The sequence below is a fragment of the Pleurodeles waltl genome, chromosome 5 (genome assembly GCF_031143425.1).
Source record: "Pleurodeles waltl isolate 20211129_DDA chromosome 5, aPleWal1.hap1.20221129, whole genome shotgun sequence".
Lineage (NCBI taxonomy): Eukaryota > Metazoa > Chordata > Amphibia > Caudata > Salamandridae > Pleurodeles > Pleurodeles waltl.
The window spans coordinates 760,313,739-760,339,772 of NC_090444.1; positions in this window are offsets into that span (position 1 = coordinate 760,313,739).

Genomic DNA, 26,034 nt, shown 5'->3' on the forward strand with positions numbered 1-26,034 from the left:
AGTCCATGGAGTTAGCGTAATTTTTTTGCGTGGACACCTACTTTGCGTTAATTATATGCAAGGTAGGCGTTCCCGTCTAAAAAATCGACTCCGAGGCATGTGCGTGGAATTTATACTCCCGGGCAAAAATCACGCCCGGGAGTAGGCGGGTCAAAAAAAATGACGTACGGCCGCTTTTGCGCCGTTTTTTAGCGCCTGCAAAAGGCAGGCGTTAAGGGACCTGTGGGCTCTGAAGGAGCCCAGAGGTGCCCCCCCATGCCCCCAGGGACACCCCCTGTCACCCATGCCCACCTCAGGAGGACACCCAAGGCTGGAGGGACCCATCCCAGGGACATTAAGGTAAGTTCAGGTAAGTGTTTTTTTTTTTTTTTTTGTGGCATAGGGGGGCCTGATTTGTGCCCCCCTACATGCCACTATGCCCAATGACCATGCCCAGGGGACAGAAGTCCCCTGGGCATGGCCATTGGGCAAGGGGGCATGACTCCTGTCTTTGCTAAGACAGGAGTCATTTCTATGGGTGTTGGGAGTGAAAAAAAATGGCGCAAATCGGGTTGAGGCGAAAAAATTGCCTCAACCTGACTTGCCCCATTTCTTGATGCCCAAGCTCCATATCCCCCTACGCCGGCGCTGCCTGGTGTACGTTGTTTTTTTTAACGCACACCAGACGGCGCCGGCGGCTAACGCCGGCTAACGTCATTCAATAAATACGGCGCCCGCATGGCGCTTCAGAATGGCGTTAGCCGGCGCTAATTTTTTTGACGCAAAACTGCGTTGGCGCAGTTTTGCGTAAAAAAGTATAAATATGGGCCTTGATATTTAGGTTAGCTGCCTATTGCCTTTAACGTGGAGTTAGACATTGCAGTTGAGAATCCAAGCTGTATTTTTCCATGCTGTGTTTTTGCACAAGATGAACCAAGATGTTTTCTTCACACCAGACTAGACCTGATAAGAGAGAGTACAGTTGGTGTTTTCCTTTCTGCTCAGGCTTGGGAAGAGGAGAAGTCTAGGAGATCTGGCCAGTCTCCAAAGGCTTGCGTAGTTTTCCCGAGTCTGAGAGGAGGAGGCACGCTTTTGTAAGGATGGCTCGGGGCTTCAGAGATTGAGATTCGAATCTGCTTGACTTCGGGCTGGAACTTGGTGCCAGTTGCCAGTCTCCCGTGTGGGTAGATAATCTCTTTCTCGCAGTTGACCGGAGTCATCAACTTGCAGAACCCAGAAAGATGAAGCTGTAAATAGTTTCTCACACGGTGAAGTATTTGTTTTTGCTTTGCATTCAATATCTTATCAATATCTTATATATATAACCTGCTGTGTACATTGCAACTGAGAAGTACTGTGATATATTTTGTTTTCATTGCTGCAATACTTTTACTCATTTGAACGTGTGCTTGAAATCTATGAATTCGTCCCTCAAGAACTTGTGGGTGGGGAGGAATTAACAACAATAAAGGTCTTCTTTGAACTCAGAAGTGCATTCTTGATATGTTCTGTAAGCTCTGATACGAGATAAGAAGGAAAGCAGAACAACATCCGGCCTCTATGTGTCCCAAGCCTAGTCCGACAACAGCTACCTAGCACACATTCCACAGCCTTCACACACTGCACAGCCTGCATCTTACCACATAACCTAAGTACAAATGTGAACTCACCCCCTTGTGGCTGCTGTGCTGCCCTCAAGCGCCCATCCACCTCAGGGTACGCCGCTGCCAAAATGCGGGACATAAGGGGGGGGGTCAGGGTCCGACAGGGACCCCTCCCTCGTTGGGAGGATGTCCCCAGCCGGGCCTCACCAGTCTTCCTCACCCAGCGTCTAAGGTCCTCCCACCGCTTCCTGCAGTGGGTGCTCTGCTGGGCATGGACCCCCAGGGTCCGCACTTGCTTGGCGATGGCATGCCAAAGCCCTTTCTTCTGATGGGCGCTCACCTGCATGGATGACACGTACAAAAGGAGGATCTGTGGCCTGGTATTCATCATCCTAATGCCATCACATCCACAGTACAGGTGTTGGCAGTCCTCCACTTCCTTGCCTCAGGGTCCTTCCAAATTACAGTGGGCTGGGCTGCTGGAATGTCTCAGCACATGTTCAGCCACGTCTTGAAGAACGTCATATGTGCCCCACATATAGGCGGTGTCAGGTTCCTCCAATGTGACGATCTGCCCACTGTGAAAGCAGCCTTCTACACTGTAGCACATGTGCCACATGTGATCGAGGCTATTAATGGGATCCACATTGCCCTGGTGCCACCCAGGAGGAGTGAACAGGTGTTTAGGAACCGTAAAAACATCTACTCATCCAATGTTCACGTGGTATGTCTGGCAGAACTCTACATCACACAAGTGACTGCCCAGTTCCCAGGTTCAGTGCATGATGCCTACATTCTGTGGAACAGCAGCATCCCACACCTGATGGCACCACTACAAAGGGATCGTGCCTGGCTCATCGGTATGAATCATATCATATGTGTGCCTCTGTATTCTGAACATTCTATACCACCATACAAATTTGCCTACAGTTTTCAAAATGCATATTACCTGTGTGCACACTGGTGACTCTAGCTACCCCAACCTGCCATGGCTACTGGCATCTCTCAGGCATCCGACTACAGCAGCAGAATACTGTTTCAATGAGGCCCATGGTAGGACCTGACAGGTCATCCAATGCACCTTTGGAGTGCTGAAAGCCAGAATCCGGTGCCTGCACCTTACTGGAGGGGTCCTACTGTACAGATCAGCGAAAGTGTGCCAGGTCACTGTAGCATGCTGCATGTTACACAATTTCGCTTTCAGACTTCACATCCCATTACTGGATACTGAGGAGGGTGCAGCTCTGCCAGTGGCTGATGAAGGGGACAGGGGAAGTGATGAGGAGGAGGATGACGAGGATGCAGCTGATTCCAGAGCAGAGCTGACACAACAATACTTTCACTGACATACAGGTATGTGTGAAAGCCATGCTATGTACCCAGGAGCAATGTCTGCCATGTGCACAGCTACTACCAGGGTTGTGTCTTCAATGTGGGTATTGGGTGAACCCATTGCTTTAGATGTGGTGCTGTTATCTGTATTACAGAACTTGTAAATGATTGCTCCGCCTTCTGCCACTGTCAAATTCATTGGTAGGCAATGATCTGCCTGTTACACATGTCATGGCTGTATGTTTTGTACTCATGGTAGATAAAGACATAGGTAGAAACTGTGCTCAAAGGTGTTTAGTTTAGTTAAACAAGTGCAAGGGCTGATGAGTGGGGTCATGGCGAGTGGGATCATCAGAGTACTTAGCCCACCTTTGGGGAGTCGAAGTCCAGCATGATGGCCAAGTGAAAACAAAGTTATGACAGTGGACAGTCAACAGGGTTTCGCTGTGACACACACAAGGGGGTATGCCCAGAAGTGGCTCACTTCCTGGCGGTGGTCTTGGTCTTAGCATCAGTGGAGGCTGGATGTCTGGTTGGATGTCTTTGCTTGCGTGGGGGCTCCTCGGCTACTGGGGAAGGGGTGCTGGTGTCTTGCGTGTCCTGTGTGGCAGGACCTCCATTCCACTAGCTGAGCCTGACCTGCAGGGCTCTGATGTGATCTGGCTAATGATAGGGGCCTGCTGGTGGGAGGTGGACTGATGCAGGATGGTGGTAATTTCAGTCAGCACCCCTGCTATGGAGGCCATGGTAGCATTGTGGGTCTGCCACTGCTGCATGACCTCCTAATAGTTCTCCCTCGGTAGACTCTGGGTCTTCTGAAGGGTAGTGAGGATCTGTGCCATGGTTTCCTGGGTTTGGTGGTATGCACCCTGAACTTGGGTGAGGGCCTCCTGGCCAGTCTGATGTTGTTGCTGCGCCCTCCCTTGGACCACAGACCCCTTCCACCAGCCCTGCCCCCCCTGTGCCTGTGCCCCCTGGCACAGTGTGCCCCCTCCCAGTAGCACCAGGGCTTTCATTGTCTGGGGCGGATGCCCTTGACTCAGGCCCCTGTAGTGTGGGGCACACCTCTAATTGAGTGTGAGGCAGAGGTTTAGGGAAGAGGGGATAGCTGAGGTGTTGTAGCCACACGAGAGGGTGAGCCATTGGTGTCCAGGTTGAGGCTGCTGAGGGTGGACTGGCCAGTCGCCCCAGATGGCCCAGGCAATTCGTCGTCCTCCAGACATCCACTGAGGCCTTCATCCTGGGAAGGGCTGTCTGACCGTGGTATCCTCTGCTGAGTGGCAGTAGCAGGATTAGCTGTGGACGGAAAGGGTGAGAGTTAGTACGTGGATATGTCGTTGTAGTGTCATGGTGTGCTGCTTGCAGTGGGAAGATTTGTTACCCAGGGATGGCTGAGACATTTGCAGCAATGCAGACACTGCATGGTGAATGGGCTTTGGGCCATGCTTGTCATATCATATGTAGTCATGGGTTTGCTGTTTGACATTGCTGTAATTGCCATAGGTAGTGAGGCAGTGTTGACTAGCAGCAGGGGTGGGCTGTGGTATGATTGTCCAGCAGGTATTCCTTTGTGAGGTGTGAGTGTGACTTGGATCCGGTGTGTGTAGTAATGGATTGTGGAAGTGGTAGTTTAGGAGATAGTGAAGGTTTAGCGTGCATTGTACAGGGTGGGTTTGTGACTGGTGGGAGATGAGGGGTGTGGCATGCAGAGTAGGAAGGTGCATTATTGTGGTTTGTGATAGAATGGAGAGTGGTGGGTGCTTGGGAGGCATGCAGGACTGCAGTGGTTAGTGCTCGGGTTGGTGTTGCTTCCTTACCAGAGTCAATCCCTCTGATGATTCTAGTCAGGCCCTCAGGATGCATAATGTCCATGACCTTCTTCTCCCAGAATGTCAAGTAAGGGGAGGAGTTGGGGGACCACCGCCAGTCTTGTTAAGGGCGATGTTGTGCCTGGACCCCATGAAACAGACCTTCCCCCTGAGATCGTTCAACCTCTTTCTGATGTCCTCCCTTACGCGTGGTTAGATGCAGACTGCATTCACCCTGTCAACGATCCTCTGCCACATTTAGAAATCAGTAATCTGAAATTAGAAATAACCCCGAATCACAATTTCATCATTTGATGTTTAGTTCATCTCAATTAACCAATCGAAAGTTGTAATTACTTTTAGTTTTTAATTTACTGTTTGTTAATCTGATTAATACATTAGGACGTTTTCTGGATGAGCAGAACAATGCATGTTGGATATTGAGGACACAGTAGATTCTCATTCAGATACCCAGGGTGAAGTCTAAAATCGAACTGACTCTATACAAAAGAACACATATGATTTAGGATTTCTTACAAAAGTCTATGTAATTACAGAATTAGTTGAAAAAGTGTAACTGAAGTGGTAGGTCATCTCAGTGCTGAGAGAGGATTTTCATGCCTTACCCAACAGGCAAAGACATACAAAGAATTCATAGGGTAACTCTGGGATCAAATCCTAACTTACAAGAGATTCACCATACACTTTAATGCTAAACAAACTTTTCACTTAAAGGGCAACTGATAACCTTAACATACTCAAAGATACCTTGAGTGAATGAGAAATATTCAAATACCGGAATACCCTCTCAAAAAGATGGAAGACAATGACATTTATTAAGGTGGATGGAGGGAAGGGGGAACCTGGATGCCTTCTCCTGCTAGAGTACTGGGTATCGACTGAAATGCTTGAGTGGTTAAGTCTCAGCCTTGGTACGTAGGGTCCATCAGGAAAAGCAAGAGAGGTAGGATTTGGGAAGAAGTAGAGGAGAGGAGAGGGGTGTACTTTGAAAGAAATGTGTACTTTAGTGTGTACTTCCTCACCGAAATAGTTGTAAATCAGAAGTAAAGTGGGATATTGTGTAGGAAAGTACCATCTTCCTTGGCATGTTACCGACATTTTCACCTGTATGTCAGTATGTTTTTGCCTGTCTCACTCGGATCCTGCTGGTCAGGACCCCAGTGCTCATAATTTATGGCCTAATGTGTATGCCTGTGTAGTGCCTAACTGTGTAACTGAGGCTCTGCTAACCAGAACCTCAGTGCTTATGCTCTCTCTGCTTTTAAATTTGTCACTGTAGGCCAGTGACTTCATTTACCAATTTCAATTGGCATACTTTACCTCCCCTTATAAATCCCTAGTATATGGTACCTAGATACCCAGGGCATTGGGGTTCCAGAGGATCCATATGGGCTGCAGAATTTCTTTTGCCACCCATAGGGAACTCAGACAAACCCTTCCACAGGCCTTCTATTGCAGCCTGCACGAAATAACACACACATTATTTCACAGCCATTTTCACTGCACTTAAGTAACTTATAAGTCACCTATATTTCTAACCTTCACTTGCTGAAGGTTAGGTGCAAAGTTACTAAGTGTGAGGGCACCCTTGCACTAAAAAAGGTGCCCCCACATAGTTCAGGGCCATTTCCCTGGACTTTGTATGTGCGGGGACACCATTACACGCGTGCACTACATATAGGTCAATGCCAATATGTAGCTTCACAATGATAACTCCGAATATGGACATTGAACATGTCTAAGATCATGGAATTGTCTCCCCATTCCAAATCTAGCATTGGGGAGCCAATTCCATGCATCCTGGGGGCTCCACCATGGACCCCCAGTACTGCCAAACCAGCTCTCTGAGGGTTGCACTGCAGCTACAGCTGTTGCCACCTCATAGACAGGGTTCTGCCCTCCTGGGGTCTGGGCAGCCCTGTCCCAGGAAGGCAGAACAAAGCATTTCCTCTGAGAGCAGGGTGTTACACCCTCTCCCTTTGGAAATAGGTGTTACAGGCTGGGGAGGGGTAGCCTCCCCCAGCCACTGGAAATGCCTTGAAGGGCACCGATGGTACCCTCCTTGCATAAACCAGTCTACACTGGTTCAGGGACCCCTTCTCCCCTACTCTGGAATGAAACTGTACAAAGAAAAGGGAGTGACCACTCCCCTGTCCATCACTACCCCAGGGGTGGTGCTCAGAGTGCCTCTAGTGTGTCCCAGACTTCAGCCATCTTGCTTTGCAAGATGTGGGGGCACTCTGGAGGCCTCTGAGTGGCCAGTGCCAGCAGGTGACGTCAGAGGCCCCTCCTGATAGGTCCTTAACTGATAAGGTAGCCAATCCCCCTCTCAGGGCTATTTAGGGTCTCTCCTGTGGGTTCTCTTCAGATTCTGCTTGCAAGTTTCCTTCAGGAATCCTCTGCAACAACTTCAGACTCTTCTGACCTCGGATCAACCGCAGCCTGCTCCAAGAAATTCTGTAACTGCAACAGAGTGTCTACAAGAGAAACGTTTCTTCAGCAACCTCACAGTGACTAGCGTGCTCCTAAGGACACAGAGAGTGAACATCATTGACATAGACTGTCCTGAGGTCCTGCTGATGCAATTTTGAGGAGGTAAAGACCTTGCCTTCCCCGAGAGTGACAGTACCCCTGTGTACTGCGTCTTCTTCACCTCTTGAGGCCTCTGTATACTCTTTGGAAAAATTATTTAATGCACAGCCTGGCCCAGGTCCCCAGCACTCCATCCTGTGACGCTCAACTCACTGAGTTGTTCTCCGGTGGCATGGGACCTTCTTTTGTTGTGCTGCATCAACCATATTTTGCACCTCCTTTGAACTCAGATTTTGCTGCTCCTGGGGGTGCTGGCTGGCATCCTGAGGGCTCTCCGAAGTGCTGAGGGACAACTATTTCTCCTCTCACAGATTTGAGGTCCCCAGGTCGCTCCTGGGTCCATCTAGCGCCATTTTGCTACAAAATGTACTTTTGTCGTAGCCAAGGCTTGATGGTGGCCTCCAACACGAAATCTCATCTACAACCATCTCCATGCCGTGGGACATCTTTTGCATTATGCAGGTGTAGGAAGGTAGCCTCTTTCTATCCTTGTTACTCCCACTTTTGGCCTGTTTGTGAGTATATGTCAGAGTGTTTTTACTGTCTCACTGGGATCCTGCTAGCCAGAGCCCAGTGCTCATAGTGAAAACCCTATGTTTTCAGTGTGTTTGATGTGTGTCACTGGGATCCTGCTAGCCAGGACCCCAGTGCTCATAGGTTTGTGGCCTATATGTGTTCCCTGTGTGGTGGCTAACTGTATCACTGAGGCTCTGCTAACCAGAACCTCAGTGTTTATGGTCTCTCTGCTTTTAAAATTGTCACTGCAGGCTAGTGACTAATTTTACCAATTCTCATTGGCACACTGGAACACCCATATAATACCCTAGTATATGGTACTTAGGTACCCAGGGTATTGGGGTTCCAGGAGATCCCTATGGGCTGCAACATTTCTTTTGCCACCCATAGGGAGCTCAGACAATTCTTACACAGAACTGCCACTGCAGCCTGAGTGAAATAACGTCCACGTTATTTCACAGCCATTTTACACTGCACTTAAGTAACTTATAAGTTACCTATATGTCTAACCCTCACTTAGTGAGGGTTAGGTGCAAAGTTACTTAGTGTGAGGGCACCCTGGCATTAGCCAAGGTGCCCCCACATAGTTCAGGGCAAATTCCTCGGACATTGTGAGTGCGGAGACACCATTACACGTGTGAACTACATATAGGTCAATACCTATTTGTGGCGTCACAATGGTAACTCCGAACATGGTCATGTAACATGTCTAGGATCATGGAATTGTCACTCCAATACCATTCTAGTATTAGGGGGACAATTCCATGCATCCCCGGGGCTCCAGCATAGAGCACGGGTACTGCCAAACAACTTCTCCGGGATTTTCTCTGCAGCTACCGCTGCTGCCAACCCGCAGACAGGTTTCTGCCCCCTTGGGGCCTGGGCAGTCCAGTCCCAGGAAGGCAGAACAAAGGTTTTCCTCTGAGAGAGGGTGTTACACCCTCTCCCTTTGGAAATAGGTATTAAGGGCCTGAGAGGATTAGCCTCTCCTGGCGTCTGGAAATGCTTTGAAGGGCACAGAAGGTGCCCTCCTTGCATAAGCCGGTCTACACCGGTTCTGGGATCCCGCCAGCCCTGCTCTGGTGCGAAACTGGACAAAGGAAAGGGGAGTGACTACTCCCCTGACCAGCACCTCCCCAGGGGAGGTGCCCAGAGCTCCTCCAGTGTGTCCCAGACCTCTGCAATCTTGAATGCAGAGGTTTGAGAGCACAATGGAGACCTCTGAGTGGCCAGTGTCAGCAGGTGACATCAGAGACCCCTCCTGATAGGTGCTTACCTCTCTCTGTAGCCAATCCTCCTCTGAGGGCTATTTAGGGTCTCTCCTGTGGGTTTCTCATCAGATAACGAAAGGAAGAGCCCACCAGAGTTCCTCTGCACTTCTCTCTTGGACTTCTGCCAAGGATCAACCACTGACTGCTCCAGGACGCCTGCAAAACTGCAACAAAGTAGCAAGAAGACTACCAGCAACATTGTAGCGCATCATCCTGCCGACTTTCTCAACTGTTTCCTGGTGGTGCATGCTCTGAGGGCTGCCTGCCTTTACCTTGCACTGGAAGCCAAGAAGAAATCTCCTGTGGGTCGACGGAATCTTCCACCTGCAAATGCAGGCACCAAGCTTCTGCATCACCAGTCCTCTGGGTCCCCTCTCATCTTGACGAGCGTAGTCCCTGGAACGCAGGAGCTGGATCCAAGTGTCCCCAACAGTCCAGCGGCCCTTCTGTCCAAATTTGGAGGAGGTAAGTCCTTGCCTCCCCACGTCAGGCAGTAATCCTGTGTACTGTGTGAACTGCAGCTGCTAGGGCTTCTGTGCACTCTTGCAAGACTTCCTTCATGCACAGCACAGCCCAGGTCCCTAGCACTCCGTCCTGCATTGCCCAACTCGCTGAGTTGAACTCCGACTTCGTGGGACCCTCTTTTTTTGTGCTGAGATGACCGTTGTGCTCAGATCTTCTGTTCAGGTGCTTCTGCAGGCGCTGCCTGCTTCTGTGTGGGCTCTCTGTATTGCTCAGTGGCCCCTCTGGCTCCTCCTCCAAGGGGCGACCTCCTGGTCCTGCCTGGGCCCTGGCAGCACCCAAAATCCTCAACCGCGACTCTTGCAGCTAGCAAGGCTTGTTTGCAGTCTTTCTGCGTGGAAACAACTCTGTATCCTCCAGCACGCCGTGCGATATCTTTTGACCAAAGGAGAAGTTCCTGGCACCTTCCGTTGTTGCAGAATCTTTGGCTTCTTCCACCTGTGGCAGCCCTTTTGCACCTTCATCTGGGGTTTAGTGGGCTCCTGCCCCCCCTGGATACTTGCGTGACTCTTGGACTTGGTCCCCTACCTTTGCAGGTCCTCAGGTCCAGGAATCCATCCTCAGTGCTTTGCAGTCAGTTGTTGTCTTTGCAGAATCCCCTATCTCGACTTTACTGTCTTTCTGGGGTAGTAGGGTAATTTTACTCCTACTTTTCAGGGTCTTGAGGTGGGGTATCTTGGACACCCTTAGTGTTTTCTTACACTCCCAGCCAGTGACCCTTTACACACTACACTAGTCCTGGGGTCCATTCGTGGTTCGCATTCCACTTTTGGAGTACATGGTTTGTGTTGCCACTAGGCCTATTGGCCCTCATTACAACCCTGGCGGTCCAAGACCACCAGGGCTGTTTTGACGGAAGCACCGCCAACAGGCTGGCGGTGGTTCCTGGTGTATTACGACCGCGGCGGTAGCGCCGCGGTCGCACCGCCGGGGCCGGCGGTTTTCAGCCACAATGGCCCCGGCGGTTGTAATCTGCCAGGGCAGCGCTGCTTACAGCGCTGCCCAGGGGATTACGAGTCCCCCTCCCGCCAGCCTTTTCCAGGAAAAGGCTGGCGGAAAGGAGAGTCGCGGGGCCCCTCGGGCCCCTGCACTGCCCATGCCACCGGCATGGGCAGTGCAGGGGCCCCCTGACAGGGCCTCATGGAGCTTTTCACTGTCTGCATAGCAGACAGTGAAAAGCGCGACGGGTGCAATTGCACCCGTCGCACAGCCGCAACACCGCCGGATCCATTTGGAGCCGGCTCCTTTGTTGCGGCCGAGATCCCCGCTGGGCCGGCAGGCGGAAACTCGGTTTCTGCCCGCCGGCCCAGCGGGGATGTCCAAATGGTCACCGCGGGAGGCGGCCGCACGGCGGTTACAACTTGGCGGGCAGCAGTAGCCTCCCGCCAATGTTGTAATGAGGGCCATTGTCTCCTATTGCATTCTATTGTGTTCTACAGTGTTTGCACTACTTTTCTAACTGTTTACTTACCTGAGTTTGGTATGTGTGTATATTTTGTGTATATTACTTACCTTCTAAGGGAGTATATCCTCTGAGATACGTTTGGCAAATTGTCACTAAAATAAAGTACCTTTATTTTTTGGTAACTCTGAGTATTGTGTTTCTTATGATATAGTGCTATATGATATAAGTGGTATAGTACGGGCTTTGCATGTCTCCTAGTTCAGCGTAAGCTGCTTTGCTATAGCTACCTCTATCAGCCTAAGCTGCTAGAACACTATTAATCTACTAATAAGGGATAACTGGACCTGGCACAAGGTGTAAGTACCATCAGGTACCCACTATAAGCCAGGCCAGTCTCCTACGGCAGGAACCCGCTGGCATCTTCCTAGGGTGCGTTCCTGCAGTCTTCGACTAACCGGGGGACTCTACTTTTTCACCCTCTTCTGGGTTTGCAGGGGCTCCTGTCCTTCCTGGAAATTCTTTCAACTTCTGGACCTGGTCCCCTTGCTTTGCAGGTCCTCAGGTCCAATAATTCAGCAGTTGTTCTTTGCAGACTTGGTTGGCTGCTGCACAATCCCCAAAACAAGGTGTAGTGTGTCCTAAGGAAACTTGTAGTACTTTATTCCTGCATTTCTGGGCTCTGGAATGGGGTAATTTATTAACTTTACCAATTCTTAGTCTCCCAGCAATTCTGCACACACTAAACTTGTCTAGGGGGGAATTTGTGATTCGCATTTCACTTTCTTAGTATATGGTTTGTGTTGCCCCTAGACCTATTTTCTCCCATTACATTCTATAGGATTTCCTACTGTTTGTATTGTCCTATGATTATTTACTTGTCTAATTTTGGTGTCTAGTGTATATATTGTGTATAATACTTACCTAGAGAAGGAGTATCGTCTCTAAGATATTTTTGGAAACACTGTGTATTGTCTTTACTTGTGTATCAGTACTGTGTAACTATAAGTGGTATTGCAGGAGATTTGCATGTCTCCTAGTTCAGCCTAAGCTGCTCTGCTATACCTACTTTTATCAGCCTAAGCTGCTAGAACACTACTACATTTCACTAATAAGGGATAACTGGACCTGGTATAAGGTGTACGTACCCAATGTACCCACTACAAACCAGGCCAGCCTCCTACATTGGTGGTGCAGCGGTGGCATAGGTACTTGCAATTGCTTTACCACTTTGTTACCTGTGCTTTTCATAAGAAAAGATTGCTCCAATATTTAGAGCATATATAATATATACTTAGAAACAATTGTCTAACTTTCTAAAAGTTCTTTAAACTTTCTACTAGTGTTACAAAGTTTTGAAAAGTTGTCTCTTTTCTCTAAAAAGTTAGCTCTGTTATTCTACTAACTTTTTACTCACTTTCCTAAACTTTTTTCTCTCAATATGTCTTTTGTAAAAGCTACCCCTAGAGTTATCAAGACAAAATAAGAAAATCTTAGCTTTAAAAGTTTGAGGGGTCTCTGCATTGAAAGAAGTTTAGGGATTGGGAAGAACCTCAATGAAGCGTTCCTCTTAAATCGTCTCCTTCAGGATGACCAGAGACTCAGCACTGGTCCAGATCAGACAGGGGAACAGGTAGAGGATGACTCGAACCAGGAGTGCTCAGAGGAGCAAGATGACAATCTTGGGGAGGGTCTTTCCACAGACCTATCTGCCAAAAGCCCCCTAGTGTAACTGTTAGTGGGAAGGGTTCACACACAAGTAGGGCACCCCTCACCCCTAGAGGCCAGGTCACTAGAGTGGCCCCTGTTAGGGATAGGTCTGCCTCTGCTCCCTCTCATCTTACCTCTGTTTCAGAGGCTTCACATAACCCTGAGGACCAGTCCCTAGATAGGGAACTTAGAAAGCTGAGGTTAGAGGAGGCCAGCGGAAGTTAATGCAGCAGCAGTTGGCCTAAGACAGGGAATCCCTAGCTGTGGAGAAAGAGAGGCAGGGTTTGGGGTTAGCTCCCCATGGTGGAAGCAGCAGTTTTAGGAATACAAATGTTAGGGAACCCGCATTTGATTCTAGAAATCTGCACAAAGTTGTCCCTCCCTACAAGGATGGAGGTGACATCAACAAGTAGTTTGTTGCTCTTAAGAGGGCCTGTAAAGTTCAGAGGGTCCCTCATGTACAGTGGGCTGCTATCCTTTGGTTATCCTTGTCTGGCAAAGGTAGAGACAGACTTCTTATTGTCAGAGAGGATGATGCAGATAATTACCAGGTTCTTAAAAAGGCACTCTTGGATGGTCTGGGCTTAACCACTGAACAGTACAGACTTAAGTTCAGAGAGACCAGAAAGGAGTCATCACAGGACTGGACAGACTTTGTGGACTGTTCTGTGAAGGCCCCAGAAGGTTGGTTACATGGTAGTAAGGTGACTGATTATGAAAGCCTTTATAACTTGATTCTGAGAGAGCATATCTTGAATAATTGTGTGTCTGACTTGTTGCATCAATATCTTGTGTACTCAGATCTAACCTCTCCCCAAGAATTGGGAAAGAAGGCAGACAAATGGGTCAGAACATGGGTGAGCTGAAAACAGGGGATGACAAGGATGACAAGAAGAAGGATGGTAAGTCACATGACAAGGGTGGGGACAAAGATAAAAAAATATCAGAGTCTTTATCAGGCCCACAGAAATCCTCTGGGGGTGGTGGGTACAAAACCTCTTTGTTGTGCCCAGGTTCGGCGCGCGCTGCTGCGTGCCGAACCCGAGCTGCCTCGTCTGCGGGGTGCTCGCGCGGCACAGGGGACGGTTAGAGAGAGTGAGACGAAATAACGGAGGCGAAGCGGCTGGGCAGACGCAACCACGGCGCTGGGAATACATTGTGGATTTTGAAATAAAGAAACAGAAAACGCTCACCTCGGTGTCTCCTGAGCTGATTACAACATCTATTTTGTGGCGACGAGCTGGTTTCTGACTACGCGGTTAATGTGAGGAGATTGACACCATATACCTTTTCACTGTCTTCGTGGGGAGCGTCCTCCACAGCAATTTTCAAAGGAAAAAAGGCGTGTACTGGGCATGTTCTTCAGGAGGTTTGTGTATCTGCATGTTATGTTGGGGATATAGAACTTATACTTACTTGTGCTGGAAATGCCCATTTCAGGTGCCATCTTGGAAGTACTTCTTGCATGAAAATTTACTAAAATATATCTACAGTTGTATTTTGTTGTTGCGTTGTGTACAGCACATTGACTTTGTACGTCACGTCTGGTCTTGAGTGATGCAGTCAGTCAATCCCCCACCACCGTTCTTGGAAACTCCTGGTGCTCCTCCTATTCCATGGAGACAGTGGTTTGACGGCTTTGAAACCTATCTGGGTGCCATAGGAGCCTCTCGTTTTCGCCCAGAAAGAAAGAAATGTTTGCTTTTACATTCATTGGGATATGAAGGGAGAGAGATTTTCAAACACTTACCAGAGCTACCGCAATTGGATGAAGAAGAACTGGATGAATATTTGATGACTACCAAAAAGTTGTCCACAAGATTTGATGTTTTACCTAGTTTGGTAGTTTTGCGGCACAAATTCTTCAAGCGTCAGCAATTTCAAAGCGAGGATGTTGATGCATATGTCAGTGCTCTAAGACAACTGGCTTCCAAGTGTGAATTTAGGGATTTTCAAGATCAACTTATAAGGGACCAGTTCATTGGTCATTGTTCAAATAAACATATTCAGCAGAAATTACTCACCATGGGAAATCCAACGTTGGATGAAGCTATCAAAGTAGCCAAAAGCGTAGAGCTTGCCCAGATCTCGTTGATGGAACTTTCTTCTAGCTCTACTGTGAAGGACTTGGATCCTCTTCATGTCAGTGTTGTTGCAAGAAGGGGTGCAGCAAAGAATGCTGATATGAAGAAAAGTGACAATACTTTTTTTAGATCTTCGAATATCTGTTTTAGATGTGGAAACATGCCTCATTTTAAAGATGGCAAGCCTTGTCCTGCAAAGAATCTTACGTGTAGAAAATGTGGTAAAACTGGTCATTTTGCTAGAGTCTGTCAATCCACTAGTAATAAGCAAACTAATGTGACGTGCATAGTGGAAGACGGGGAAGAAAATAGAGAAGAAAATAGAGAAGAATCTTTCGTAAAAGCCTTCCAGGACATGATTGTTGTGGTCACAGATAAAGTATTAGGGGTCAAGGAACATAACCAATGCATAGATCCCATGGTGGATATTTGGGTGGGGGATAAAATGCTTCGGTTATTAGTGGATTCTAGTGCTCGCATTACTATGATTTTATCAGATCTGTTCCATAGTACTTGGGGTGACAGAAAGTTATTCCCTCCCGATAGGTCTCTGGTCTCGTATGAAGGCAGGAAAATTGAGTTAGAAGTTTACATATAAGACAGATTGGAGTTCAAGGGTCGGAAGATTTTTGGTAAAATCTATGTGGCATATAAGGGTTTGAATATTTTGGGGTAGTATCATCAGGGTCTGTTTGGCATGGTGCTGAAACCTGGAACTAAAGAGCAAGTTTTGGTGGTGGAGAGTGCAGATCCCAAGACACCATTTGAGGATGAGTTTCCTGGTGTTTTTGCCCAGGGCTTGGAGAAGATTACAGGATTCAAACATAGAATAAAGGTTAAGGATAGGGCCATTCCTGTAAGACACAAAGTCAGGTCAGTACCGTTTAGTTTGAGAGAAGATCTTAAATCTGAATTGAGCAAGCTTCAACAGAATGGTGTAATTGAGCCGATTGATTCCAGTTTGTGGCTTTCTCCTTTGGTTGTTGCCCGTAAACGCAATGGAGACCTGCGTTTATGTGTTGATCTCAGGAGTCTCAATCAGGAAATATGGGTAGACTCATATCCTTTACCCAAGATCAGTGATCTACTTGATGGGCTCAGGGGCTCAGTATGGTTTTCAAAGATTGATCTGGCGTCTGCATATTACCAGGTTGAACTGAAAGAGGATTCGCTCCATTACACTGCTTTCAATTCACCCTTTGGCACTTTTCAGTTTTGCAGGATGCCTTTTGGGTTGGCTTCTGCTGCATCAGCTTTCCAACGCATCATGCACAAAATTTTGGGGGAAATCCAAGGTATTTTAATCTTTTAGGATGATGTGTTGATTCACACAAGGAGTTTAGGAGATCACATTGAAAAAATTAGATCAGTATTTAAAAAATTTCAGTCCTTTGGCATCTGTGTAAAGAAGGAAAAATGTGAATTTTATTGAAAAAAAATAGAATTTTTGGGCCATTGCGTGTCTGGGGAAGGTATTACACCTCGTCCGGGGTTAGTAAAGGCGATTGTGGATTCCCCTAATCCCAAAGATAAAGATGAGTTACGATCTTTTGTTGGCATGTGTGAATACTACTCAAAGTTCATTTCCAACTATGCTAGCAAAATGAAAGTTTTGTCCAATATGCTCAAAACCAAAGTTCCGTTTAAATGGGACAGTGAATATCAAACCATTTTTGAAAGGATGAAGCGAGAGTTGGTGGATGCCAGACCACTGTGTCCTTACGACCCTAGCCAACTGTGTAAAATTACGGTGGATGCTAGTAGGTATGGGTTGGGTGCTGTGTTGTCGCAAGGTCTAGGAGAAGAGGAGAAGGTTATTAGTTATGCTTCTAGAGTCTTACGTGATCCTGAACTGAATTATTCTGTGATTGAAAAAGAGTTGCTAGCATGCTATTGGGCTAGTGAGAAATTTAGGAGTTATGTATGGGGCAGAAAATATGTAATTCAAACAGATCATAAACCGTTGGTTTACATCTTAAATGGGGATAAAATTAACTATACGACCCCTCGTATTGCACGCCTCACCACACAATTGTTGCAGTATGACTTTCAGGTCAAGTATATTCCGGGGAAAGATAATTTCACAGCAGATTTTCTATCTCGTCTACCTATAAGTGAAGAAAGTAAACTCGATTGGGAGGATGATGTGGAAGATTGTTTCATAGCTGCAATTGATGCTGATGAATCCAAGGTGTGCACAGAGACTGTGTGGAGGGAGGCTGAAAGCAGTGATGAGGTGTTGTCCATTGTTAAGCAGCATATAATCAATGGCTGGCCTAAAGAAAGAAATGTGAATCCTGAAGTTCAGCCATATGTCAAGGTGGGAGATGAGTTGTCAATTGAAAATGGTATAATTTTGAGGAATGATAAATGTGTTCCCCAGTGTGAGATTCGTACAAGGTTGGTGGACCATGCTCATGAGGGTCATCTTGGTGCCACTATGACTAAGAGACATATTAGAGCACACTTTTGGTGGCCTTCTATGGACAAGGATGTAGAAAGAGTGGTTGGTAGGTGTGTGGTGTGTAATGGTGCAGAAAAAGGGTTGAAGATTGCAAAACCTCCATTACAACCCATTTCGTTACCGGACAAGGCTTGGGTCAAAGTTGGTGTCGATATGGTTGGACCTTTCAATTTTCTCCCCAGCCAGATGCGTTATGCTTTTGTTTTAATGGATTATTTCAGTAAGTGGCCAGAAGTGCATTTTTTTGCAAACCCTACGGCTGGTAGTGCTATTCAGTTTCTCAAAGAGATCTTTTGGAGGGAAGGTTTTCCGGAAACCTTGATTTCGGATAATGGTGTGCAGTTTGTGAGTCATGACATGGAAATGTTTCTGAAAGAATCTGGTGTGAAACATTTGAAAAGTTCTCTATACCATCCTCAAACGAATGGTTTAGTAGAGAGAATGAATAGGGTGGTTGTGGAGTGTATCAAATGGGCCAAAGCGAGTAAGCTGGATGTGGAAGAAGCAGTTAATTCGATGTTGTGGTTCTACCGCACCACTCCACATTCTGTGACAAAAATGTCCCCTTTTGAACTGCTTAAAGGAAGACGTAGCATCTCAAGACTGTTTCCAGCGTGGTTGGCCAGAGCAGTCTCTGGTAAAATTCCTGGTTCTGTGAACAAGGACGGGGTGTGGGGTGAAGTTAAAAAAAAATCAAGAAAAGGTAAAAGCTAGGTATGACCTGCAGAATTCTACAAGAAAACTCTCTTTCCAACCTGGAGATCTGGTGCGCGTCAAGCTACAGACATTTGTGAGGAAAGGAGAAGCCTGCTATTGTTCTCCTGTGAGGGTGAAGAAAGTATGTGGTAATGCCATCATGGTTGAGGGGCGTCAATGGTGGAATGTGGGGAAGGTTGTTAAGGTTAAGGATGTCCGTCACCGTGGTGAGGAAGGATGTGACTCCTCTGGGTCAGAGGGCGTTCATCGGGAACGCAAGGTGTTAGACAATCATTTGTTAGAACCCGACACCTTGAGGAGGTCTGTTCGTGAAAAACGGGTTCCGATCAAACTTAGGGAATATCATAGTATTTAGCAAGAATGTGTTAAGTTTTTTTAAATCTCATGGACACACTGATGTAATTGTTAAATGTTAAGTTAAGCATAGGTTATCCAATGCAGTTATGTTTTTGTTCTTATTTTTGTAAGTGGTCTTTTGTTCGAAAAAAAAAAAAAAAAAAAAAGAGAGATAATATGTTGTGCCCAGGTTCGGCGCGCATTGCTGCGCGCCGAACCCGAGCAGCCTCAGTCGCATCTGCGGGGGGCTCGCGCGGCACAGGGGACGGTTAGAGAGAGTGAGACGAAATAACGGAGGCGAAGCAGCTGGGCAGACGCGACCGCGGCGCTGGGAATACATTGTGGATTTTGAAATTAAGAAACAGAAAACGCTCACCTCGGTGTCTCCTGAGCTGATTACAACACTCTTCTCACAAAGATAAAAAATCTTGGTGTTCTATGTGTAAAGCCAAAAGCCATTGGTCAACTGATCCTCATTGTCCAAAGAAAAACACCAAAACTCCCACCACCACAACCCCAACTGCAACCAGTAGTGCCCCTAGTAATAGCAGTGCTGGTGGGAAAAACACTACTAATAGCCAATCAAAGGGTGTAGCTAGGCTCACCATTGGTAATGTAGTTGGGGTTGGTCTAGTTAGGGAGATCACTGAGGCTGTTTTAGTCTCTGATGGTGGCATTGACCTAGCCACTTTAGTTGCTTGTCCCCTTAATATGGATAAGTACAAGCAGCTACCCCTGATTTATTGTGCTCAGGTTGAGGCCTACAGGGACACAGGAGCCAGTGTCACCATGGTAATGGACAAACTGGTTGCCCCTGGGCAACACCTACTTGGTCACCAGTACCAAGTGACAGACGCCAATAGCAACACTGTAAGCCACCCCATGGCTGTTGTGAATCTTAACTGGGGACGGGGTTACTGGTCCAAAGAAAGTTGTGGTGGCCACTGATTTACCTGTAGAATGTCTGCCAGGCAATGATTTGGAGACTTCAGCTTTGGCTGAAGTGGAGTTGGAGGCCATGCAGCAATGCTGGCCATTCCAGGGCACATCTTTGCTCTACCAGGGCTCAGGCCAAGAAGCAAAGAGGACAGGGAAACTTGGATCCTGGAACAATGGACCAAGTGCTCCCAAAAACTAGGGGTAGGAAGGGCAAACCCTTGTCCACTATCCCTCCCTCCACAGATGATTCCCCTTTTGTGGAAAAGGAATTCTCCCCTTGTGCCAAACCTACACCAGAGGAGCTAGAAGCTTATACAGCTGAGCTTTTGGGTGCAGGGGGCCTGCCAGGGAAGAGCTGAGTGTGGCACTGAAAACTTGTCCCACATTGGAGGGCCTTAGACAGCAAGCTGCCAAGCAGCAAAATAGTGATGTCACTGACACACACAGAGTTTACTGGGAGAATAATATCCTTTATACTGAAGCAAGGGACCCTAAACCTGGTGCCACCAGGAGACTGGCAATCCCCCCTTCAGTACAGGGAATTCCTCCTAACTCTGGCTCATGACATCCCATTAGCTGGGCATTTAGGCCAGAGTAAAACATGGGACAGACTTGTTCCACATTTTCATTGGCTCCATATGTCAGAAGACACAAAGGAGTTTTGTCGCTCCTGTGTCACCTGCCAAGCCAGTGGCAAGACTGCTGGCACCCTAAATGCCCCCTTAATGACACTACCAGTGGTTGGGGTGGCCTTTGAAAGGGTGGGGGTTGATATTGTTGTCCCCTTGCCCCTCCAACAGCTTCTGGCAATAGGTTTATCTTTGTGGTGTTGGACCATGCCACAAGGTACCCAGAAGCTATCCCCTTAAGGAGCACTACAGCTGTTGCAGTGCAAAGGCCCTCCTGGGAATCTTTTCCAGAGTGGGCTTCCCTAAGGAAGTGGTGTCAAACAGAGGTAGCAACTTCATGTCTGCATACCTAAAAGCAATTGGAAGGAGTGTGGTGTTACATACAAGTTCACCACCCCTTATCATCCACAAACTAATGGACTGGTTGAGAAGTTTAATAAAACTCTCAAAGGTATGATTATGGGACTCTCTGAAAAACTCAAAAGGAGATGGGATGTCCTATTACCATGCCTCCTTTTTGCCTACAGGGAGGTACCCCAAAAAGGTGTGGACTATACCCTCTTTGAACTCCTCTTTGGTCACCCTGTTAAGGGTACACTTGCTCTTGTTAAAGATGGTTGGGAACAACCTTTAAAAGCTCCAAAACAGGACATAGTGGACTATGCAAAAACAACAAGTGATGGACGGAATGCTGAACATTGTCAAACATTCACCCCCAGTACAGTGATCTGGGCCTAAATCCATCGTTTTTTTGCTGCCCATGCCATTCCAGTTTGGACCCAGCCGTATGCAAATCAGTCTTGACCCTGTTCCCCATAGAAACAGTCCAGCCCGAACTGCTAGGCCAGGTCTTCCCTGGACTGGAAACAAGCATCCTGGGACCGGTTTCGGGGTTTCACCCCTCATCAGCCAGGCTAGCTTGAATCCAGTGGCATGGGAAGTACGGGGCCCACGTCTGGGCATACCCTTCCCACTTAGGGCGACAAAGCAAAAACAACAAGTGGTGGACTATGTACATGGCCTAAGAAGTAGAATGGCTGAGTATATGAAAAAGGCCAGCAAAAACATTCAGGCCAGCCAAGAGCTCCAAAAGCAATGGTTTGACCAGAAGGCTGTCCTGACAGAGTACCACCCAGGACAGAAGGTGTGGGTATTGGAACCTGTGGCCCCAAAAGCACTCCAGGACAAATTGAGTGGACCCCATCTAATTGTAGAGAATAAAGGTAAGATCACCTACTTGGTGGACCTGGGCACTGCCAGAAGCCCCTTTAGGGTGCTTCATGTCAATCGCCTAAAGCCTTACTATGACAGGGGTGACTTAACCCTGCTCATGGCTACAGATGAGGGACAGGAAGAAGAGAGTGACCCTCTCCCGATCTCTTCTTCACCACTGAAACTGATGGTTTAGTGGAGGGAGTAGTTCTGGCAGACTGCCTTTCTGCTGAGAAGGAAGACTGTAAAAATCTCCTTGATCAGTTTTCTGAACTCTTCTCCCTCACACCTGGTACAACTACTTGGTGTGAACATACAATTGACACTGAAGACAGTTTACCTGTCAAAATTTAAATTTACAGGCAACCTGACCATGTCAGAGATTGCATAAAAGCAGAGGTTCAGAAAATGTTAGACCTTGGAGTTATTGAGCCTTCAGATAGCCCCTAGGCCAGCCCAATGGTGCAACCCATATAGCATAGAAGGAAAGGGAGAAATGTGGTTTTGTGTGGACTATTGATGTCTCAATACAGTAACAAAAACAGATGCTCATCCTTTACCCAGGGCAGATGAGCTAATAGATACACTGGCATCTGCCAAGTATCTAAGCACTTTTGACTTGACTGCAGGGTAATGGCAGATCAAGATGTCAGAATATGCTAAAGCAAAAACTGCATTTTCTACCATAGGAGGGCATTATCACTTCACAGTGATGCCCTATGGTTTGAAAAATGCACCTGCCACTTTTCAGAGGTTGGCGAATACAGTCCTACAAGGTTTGGAAGCTTTTAGTGCAGCATATTTGGACAATATTGCTGTTGATAGCTCCACCAGGGATGAACACCTGGTCCACCTCTGGAACGTTTTGGAAGCCCTGCAAAAGGCAGGCCTAACTATCAAGGCTTCAACGTGCCAGGTAGGGCAGGGGAAAGTGGTTTATCTGGGCCATCTGGTAGGTGGGGAACATATTGTACCACTTTAGGGGAAGATTCAGACCATTATGGACTGGGCTCCCCCTACAACTCAGACCCAGGTCAGAGCCTTCTTAGGTCTCACTGGGTATTACAGGAGGTTCATTAAGAATTATGGCTCCACTGCAGCACCTCTTAATGACCTCACCAGTAAGAAAATGCCTAACAAGGTATTGTGGACAGCTTGCTGTTAGAAAGCTTTTGAGGAGCTTAAGCAGGAAACGTGCTCTGCACCTGTCTTAAAGAGCCCAAACTACTCCAAAAAAGTCACTGTCCAAACAGATGCTTCTGAATTAGGGGTAGGGGCTGTACTATCACAACTTAACTCAGAGGGCCAGGATCAACCTGATGCTTTTATTAACAGGACATTGACCCCTAGAGAAAAGTGTTGGTCTGCCATAGAGAGGGAGGCCTTTGCTGTGGTCTTGGCACTGAAGAAGCTGAGATCCTCCTTGTTTGGGACTCACTTCATTGTTCAGACAGACCACAAACCTCTGATATGGCTTAAACAAATGAAAGGTGAAAACCCTAAATTGTTGAGGTGGTCCATCTCCCTACAGGGAATGGACTATGCAGTGGAACATAGACCTGGGAGTACCCACTCCAATGCAGATGGACTCTCCAGATATTTCCACTTAGACAATGAAGACTCATCTGGGCAAGGTTAACCTTATTGTCCCTCGTTTGGAGGGGGGGTTGTGTAGGAAATAACTATCTTCTTTGGCATGTACCCCCACTTTTACCTGTATGTCAGTATGTTTTTGCCTGTCTCACTGGGATCCTGCTGGTCAGGACCCCAGTGCTCATAATTTATTGCCCAATGTGTATGCCTGTGTAGTGCCTAACCGTGTCACTAAGGCTCTGCTAATCGTAACCTCAGTGCTTATGCTCTCTCTGCTTTTAAATTTGTCACTGTAGGCCAGTGACTTCATTTACCAATTTCAATTGGCATACTGCCCCCCCCCCCCCCCCTTATAAGTCCCTAGTATATTCTACCTAGGTAACCAGGGCATTGGGGTTCCAGGAGATCCATATGGGCTGCAGCATTTCTTTTGCCACCCATAGGGAGCTCAGACAAACCCTTTCACAGGCCTGCCATTGTAGCCTGTGTGAAATAATGCACATGTTATCTCACAGCCATTTTCACTACACTTAAGTAACTTATAAGTCACCTATATGTCTAACCTTCACTTGCTGAAGGTTAGGTGCAAAGTTACTAAGTGTGAGGGTACCCTTGCACTAGCAAAAGTGCCCCCACATAGTTCAGGGCCATTTCCCCGGACTTTGTGAGTGAAGGGACACCATTACATGAGTGCAATACATATAGGTCAATACCTATATGTAGCTTCACAATGGTAACTCCGAATATGGCCATGTAACATGTCTAAGATCATGGAATTGTCCCCTCATTCCAAATGTGGTATTGGGGAGCCAATCAAATGCATCCTGGGGTCTCCACCATGGACCTCTGGTACTGCCAAACCAGCTCTCTGAGGCTTGCACTGCAGCTACAGCTGTTGCCACCTCACAGACAGGGTTCTGCCCTCTGGGGTCTGGGCAGCCCAGTCCCAGGAAGGCAGAACAAAGCATTTCCTCTGAGAGCAGGGAGTTACATCCTAGCCCTTTGGAAATAGGTGTTACAGGCTGGGGAAGGGTAGCCTCCCCAGCCTCTGGAAATGCTTTGAAGGGCACAGATGGTGCCCTCCTTGCATAAACCATTCTACACCGGTTCAGGGACCCCTTCTCCCCTGCTCTGGCACGAAACTGGACAAAGGAAAGGGGAGTGACCACTCTCCTGTCCATCACTACCCCGGGGGTGGTGCCCAGAGCTCCTCAAGTGTGTCCCAGACTTCAGCCATCTTGCTTTGCAAGGTGTGGGGGCACTCTGGAGGCCTCTGAGAGGTAAGTGCCAGCAGGTGATGTCAGAGACCCCTCCTGATAGGTCCTTAGTGTAGGAAAGTACCATCTTGCCTGACATGTTACCCCCATATTTCACTGTATATATGTTGTTTTAGTTGTATGTGTCACTGGGACCCTGCCAGCCAGGGCCCCAGTGCTCATAAGTGTGCCCTGTATGTGTTCCCTGTGTAATGCCTAACTGTCTCACTGAGGCTCTGCTAACCAGAACCTCAGTGGTTATGCTCTCTCTTTGCTTCCCAAATTGTCACTAACAGGCTAGTGACCAATTTCACCAATTCACATTGGCATACTTGAACACCCTTATAATTCCCTAGTATATGGTACTGAGGTACCCAGGGTATTGGGGCTCCAGGAGATCCCTATGGGCTGCAGCATTTCTTTTGCCACCCATAGGGAGCTCTGACAATTCTTACACAGGCCTGCCACTGCAGCCTGAGTGAAATAACGTCCACGTTATTTCACTCAGGCTGTGAAATAACGTCCACGTTATTTCACAGCCATTTACCACTGCACTTAAGTAACTTATAAGTCACCTATATGTCTAACCTTTACCTGGTAAAGGTTGGGTGCTAAGTTACTTAGTGTGTGGGCACCCTGGCACTAGCCAAGGTGCCCCCACATCATTCAGGGCAAATTCCCCGGACTTTGTGAGTGCGGGGACACCATTACACTTGTGCACTGTACATAGGTTACTACCTATGTACAGCGTCACAATGGTAACTCCGAATATGGCCATGTAACATGTCTAAGATTATGGAATTGTCACCCCAATGCCATTCTGGCATTGGGGAGACAATTCCATGATCCCCGAGTCTCTAGCACAGACCCGGGTACTGTCAAACTGCCTTTCCCAGGGTTTCACTGCAGCTGCTGCTGCTGCCAACCCCTCAGACAGGTTTCTGCCCTCCTGGGGTCCAGCCAGGCTTAGCCCAGGAAGGCAGAACAAAGGACTTCCTCAGAGAGAGGGTGTTACACCCTCTCCCTTTGGACAAAGGTGTCAGGGCAGGGGAGGAGTAGCCTCCCCCAGCCTCTGGAAATGCTTTGATGGGCACAGATGGTGCCCATCTCTGCATAAGCCAGTCTACACCAGTTCAGGGATCCCCAGCCTTGCTCTGGCGCGAAACTGGACAAAGGAAAGGGGAGTGACAACTCCCCTGACCTGCACCTCCCAGGGGAGGTGCCCAGAGCTCCTCCAGTGTGCTCCAGACCTCTGCCATCTTGGAAACAGAGGTGCTGCTGGCACACTGGACTTCTCTGAGTGGCCAGTGCCAGCAGGTGACGTCAGAGAGTCCTTCTGATAGGCTCTTACCTGTGTTGCTAGCCTATCCTCCTTCCTAGGTAGCCAAACCTCCTTTTCTGGCTATTAGGGTCTCTGCTTTGGGGAATTCTTTAGATAACGAATGCAGGAGCTCATCAGAGTTCCTCTGCATCTCTCTCTTCACCTTCTGCCAAGGAATCGACCGCTGACTGCTCTGGACGCCTGCAAAACCGCAACAAAGTAGCAAAGACGACTACTGCAACCTTGTATCGCTGATCCGGCCGCCTTCTCGACTGTTTTCCTGGTGGTGCATGCCGTGCGGGTAGTCTGCCTCCTCTCTGCACTAGAAGCTCTGAAGAAATCTCCCGTGGGTCGACGGAATCTTCCCCCTGCAACCGCAGGCAACAAAAGACTGCATCACCGGTCCTCTGGGTCCCCTCTCAGCACGACGAGCGTGGTCCCTGGAACTCAGCAACTCTGTCCAAGTGACTCCCACAGTCTAGTGACTCTTCAGTCCAAGTTTGGTGGAGGTAAGTCCTTGCCTCCCACGCTAGACTGCATTGCTGGGTACCGCGTGATTTGCAGCTGCTCCGGCTCCTGTGCACTCTTCCAGGATTTCCTTTGTGCCCAGCCAAGCCTGGGTCCCCAACACTCTAACCTGCAGTGCACAACCTCCTGAGTTGTCCTTCGGCGTTGTGGGATTCTCTTTTGTGACTTCGGGTGAGCTCTGGTTCACTCCTCTTCATA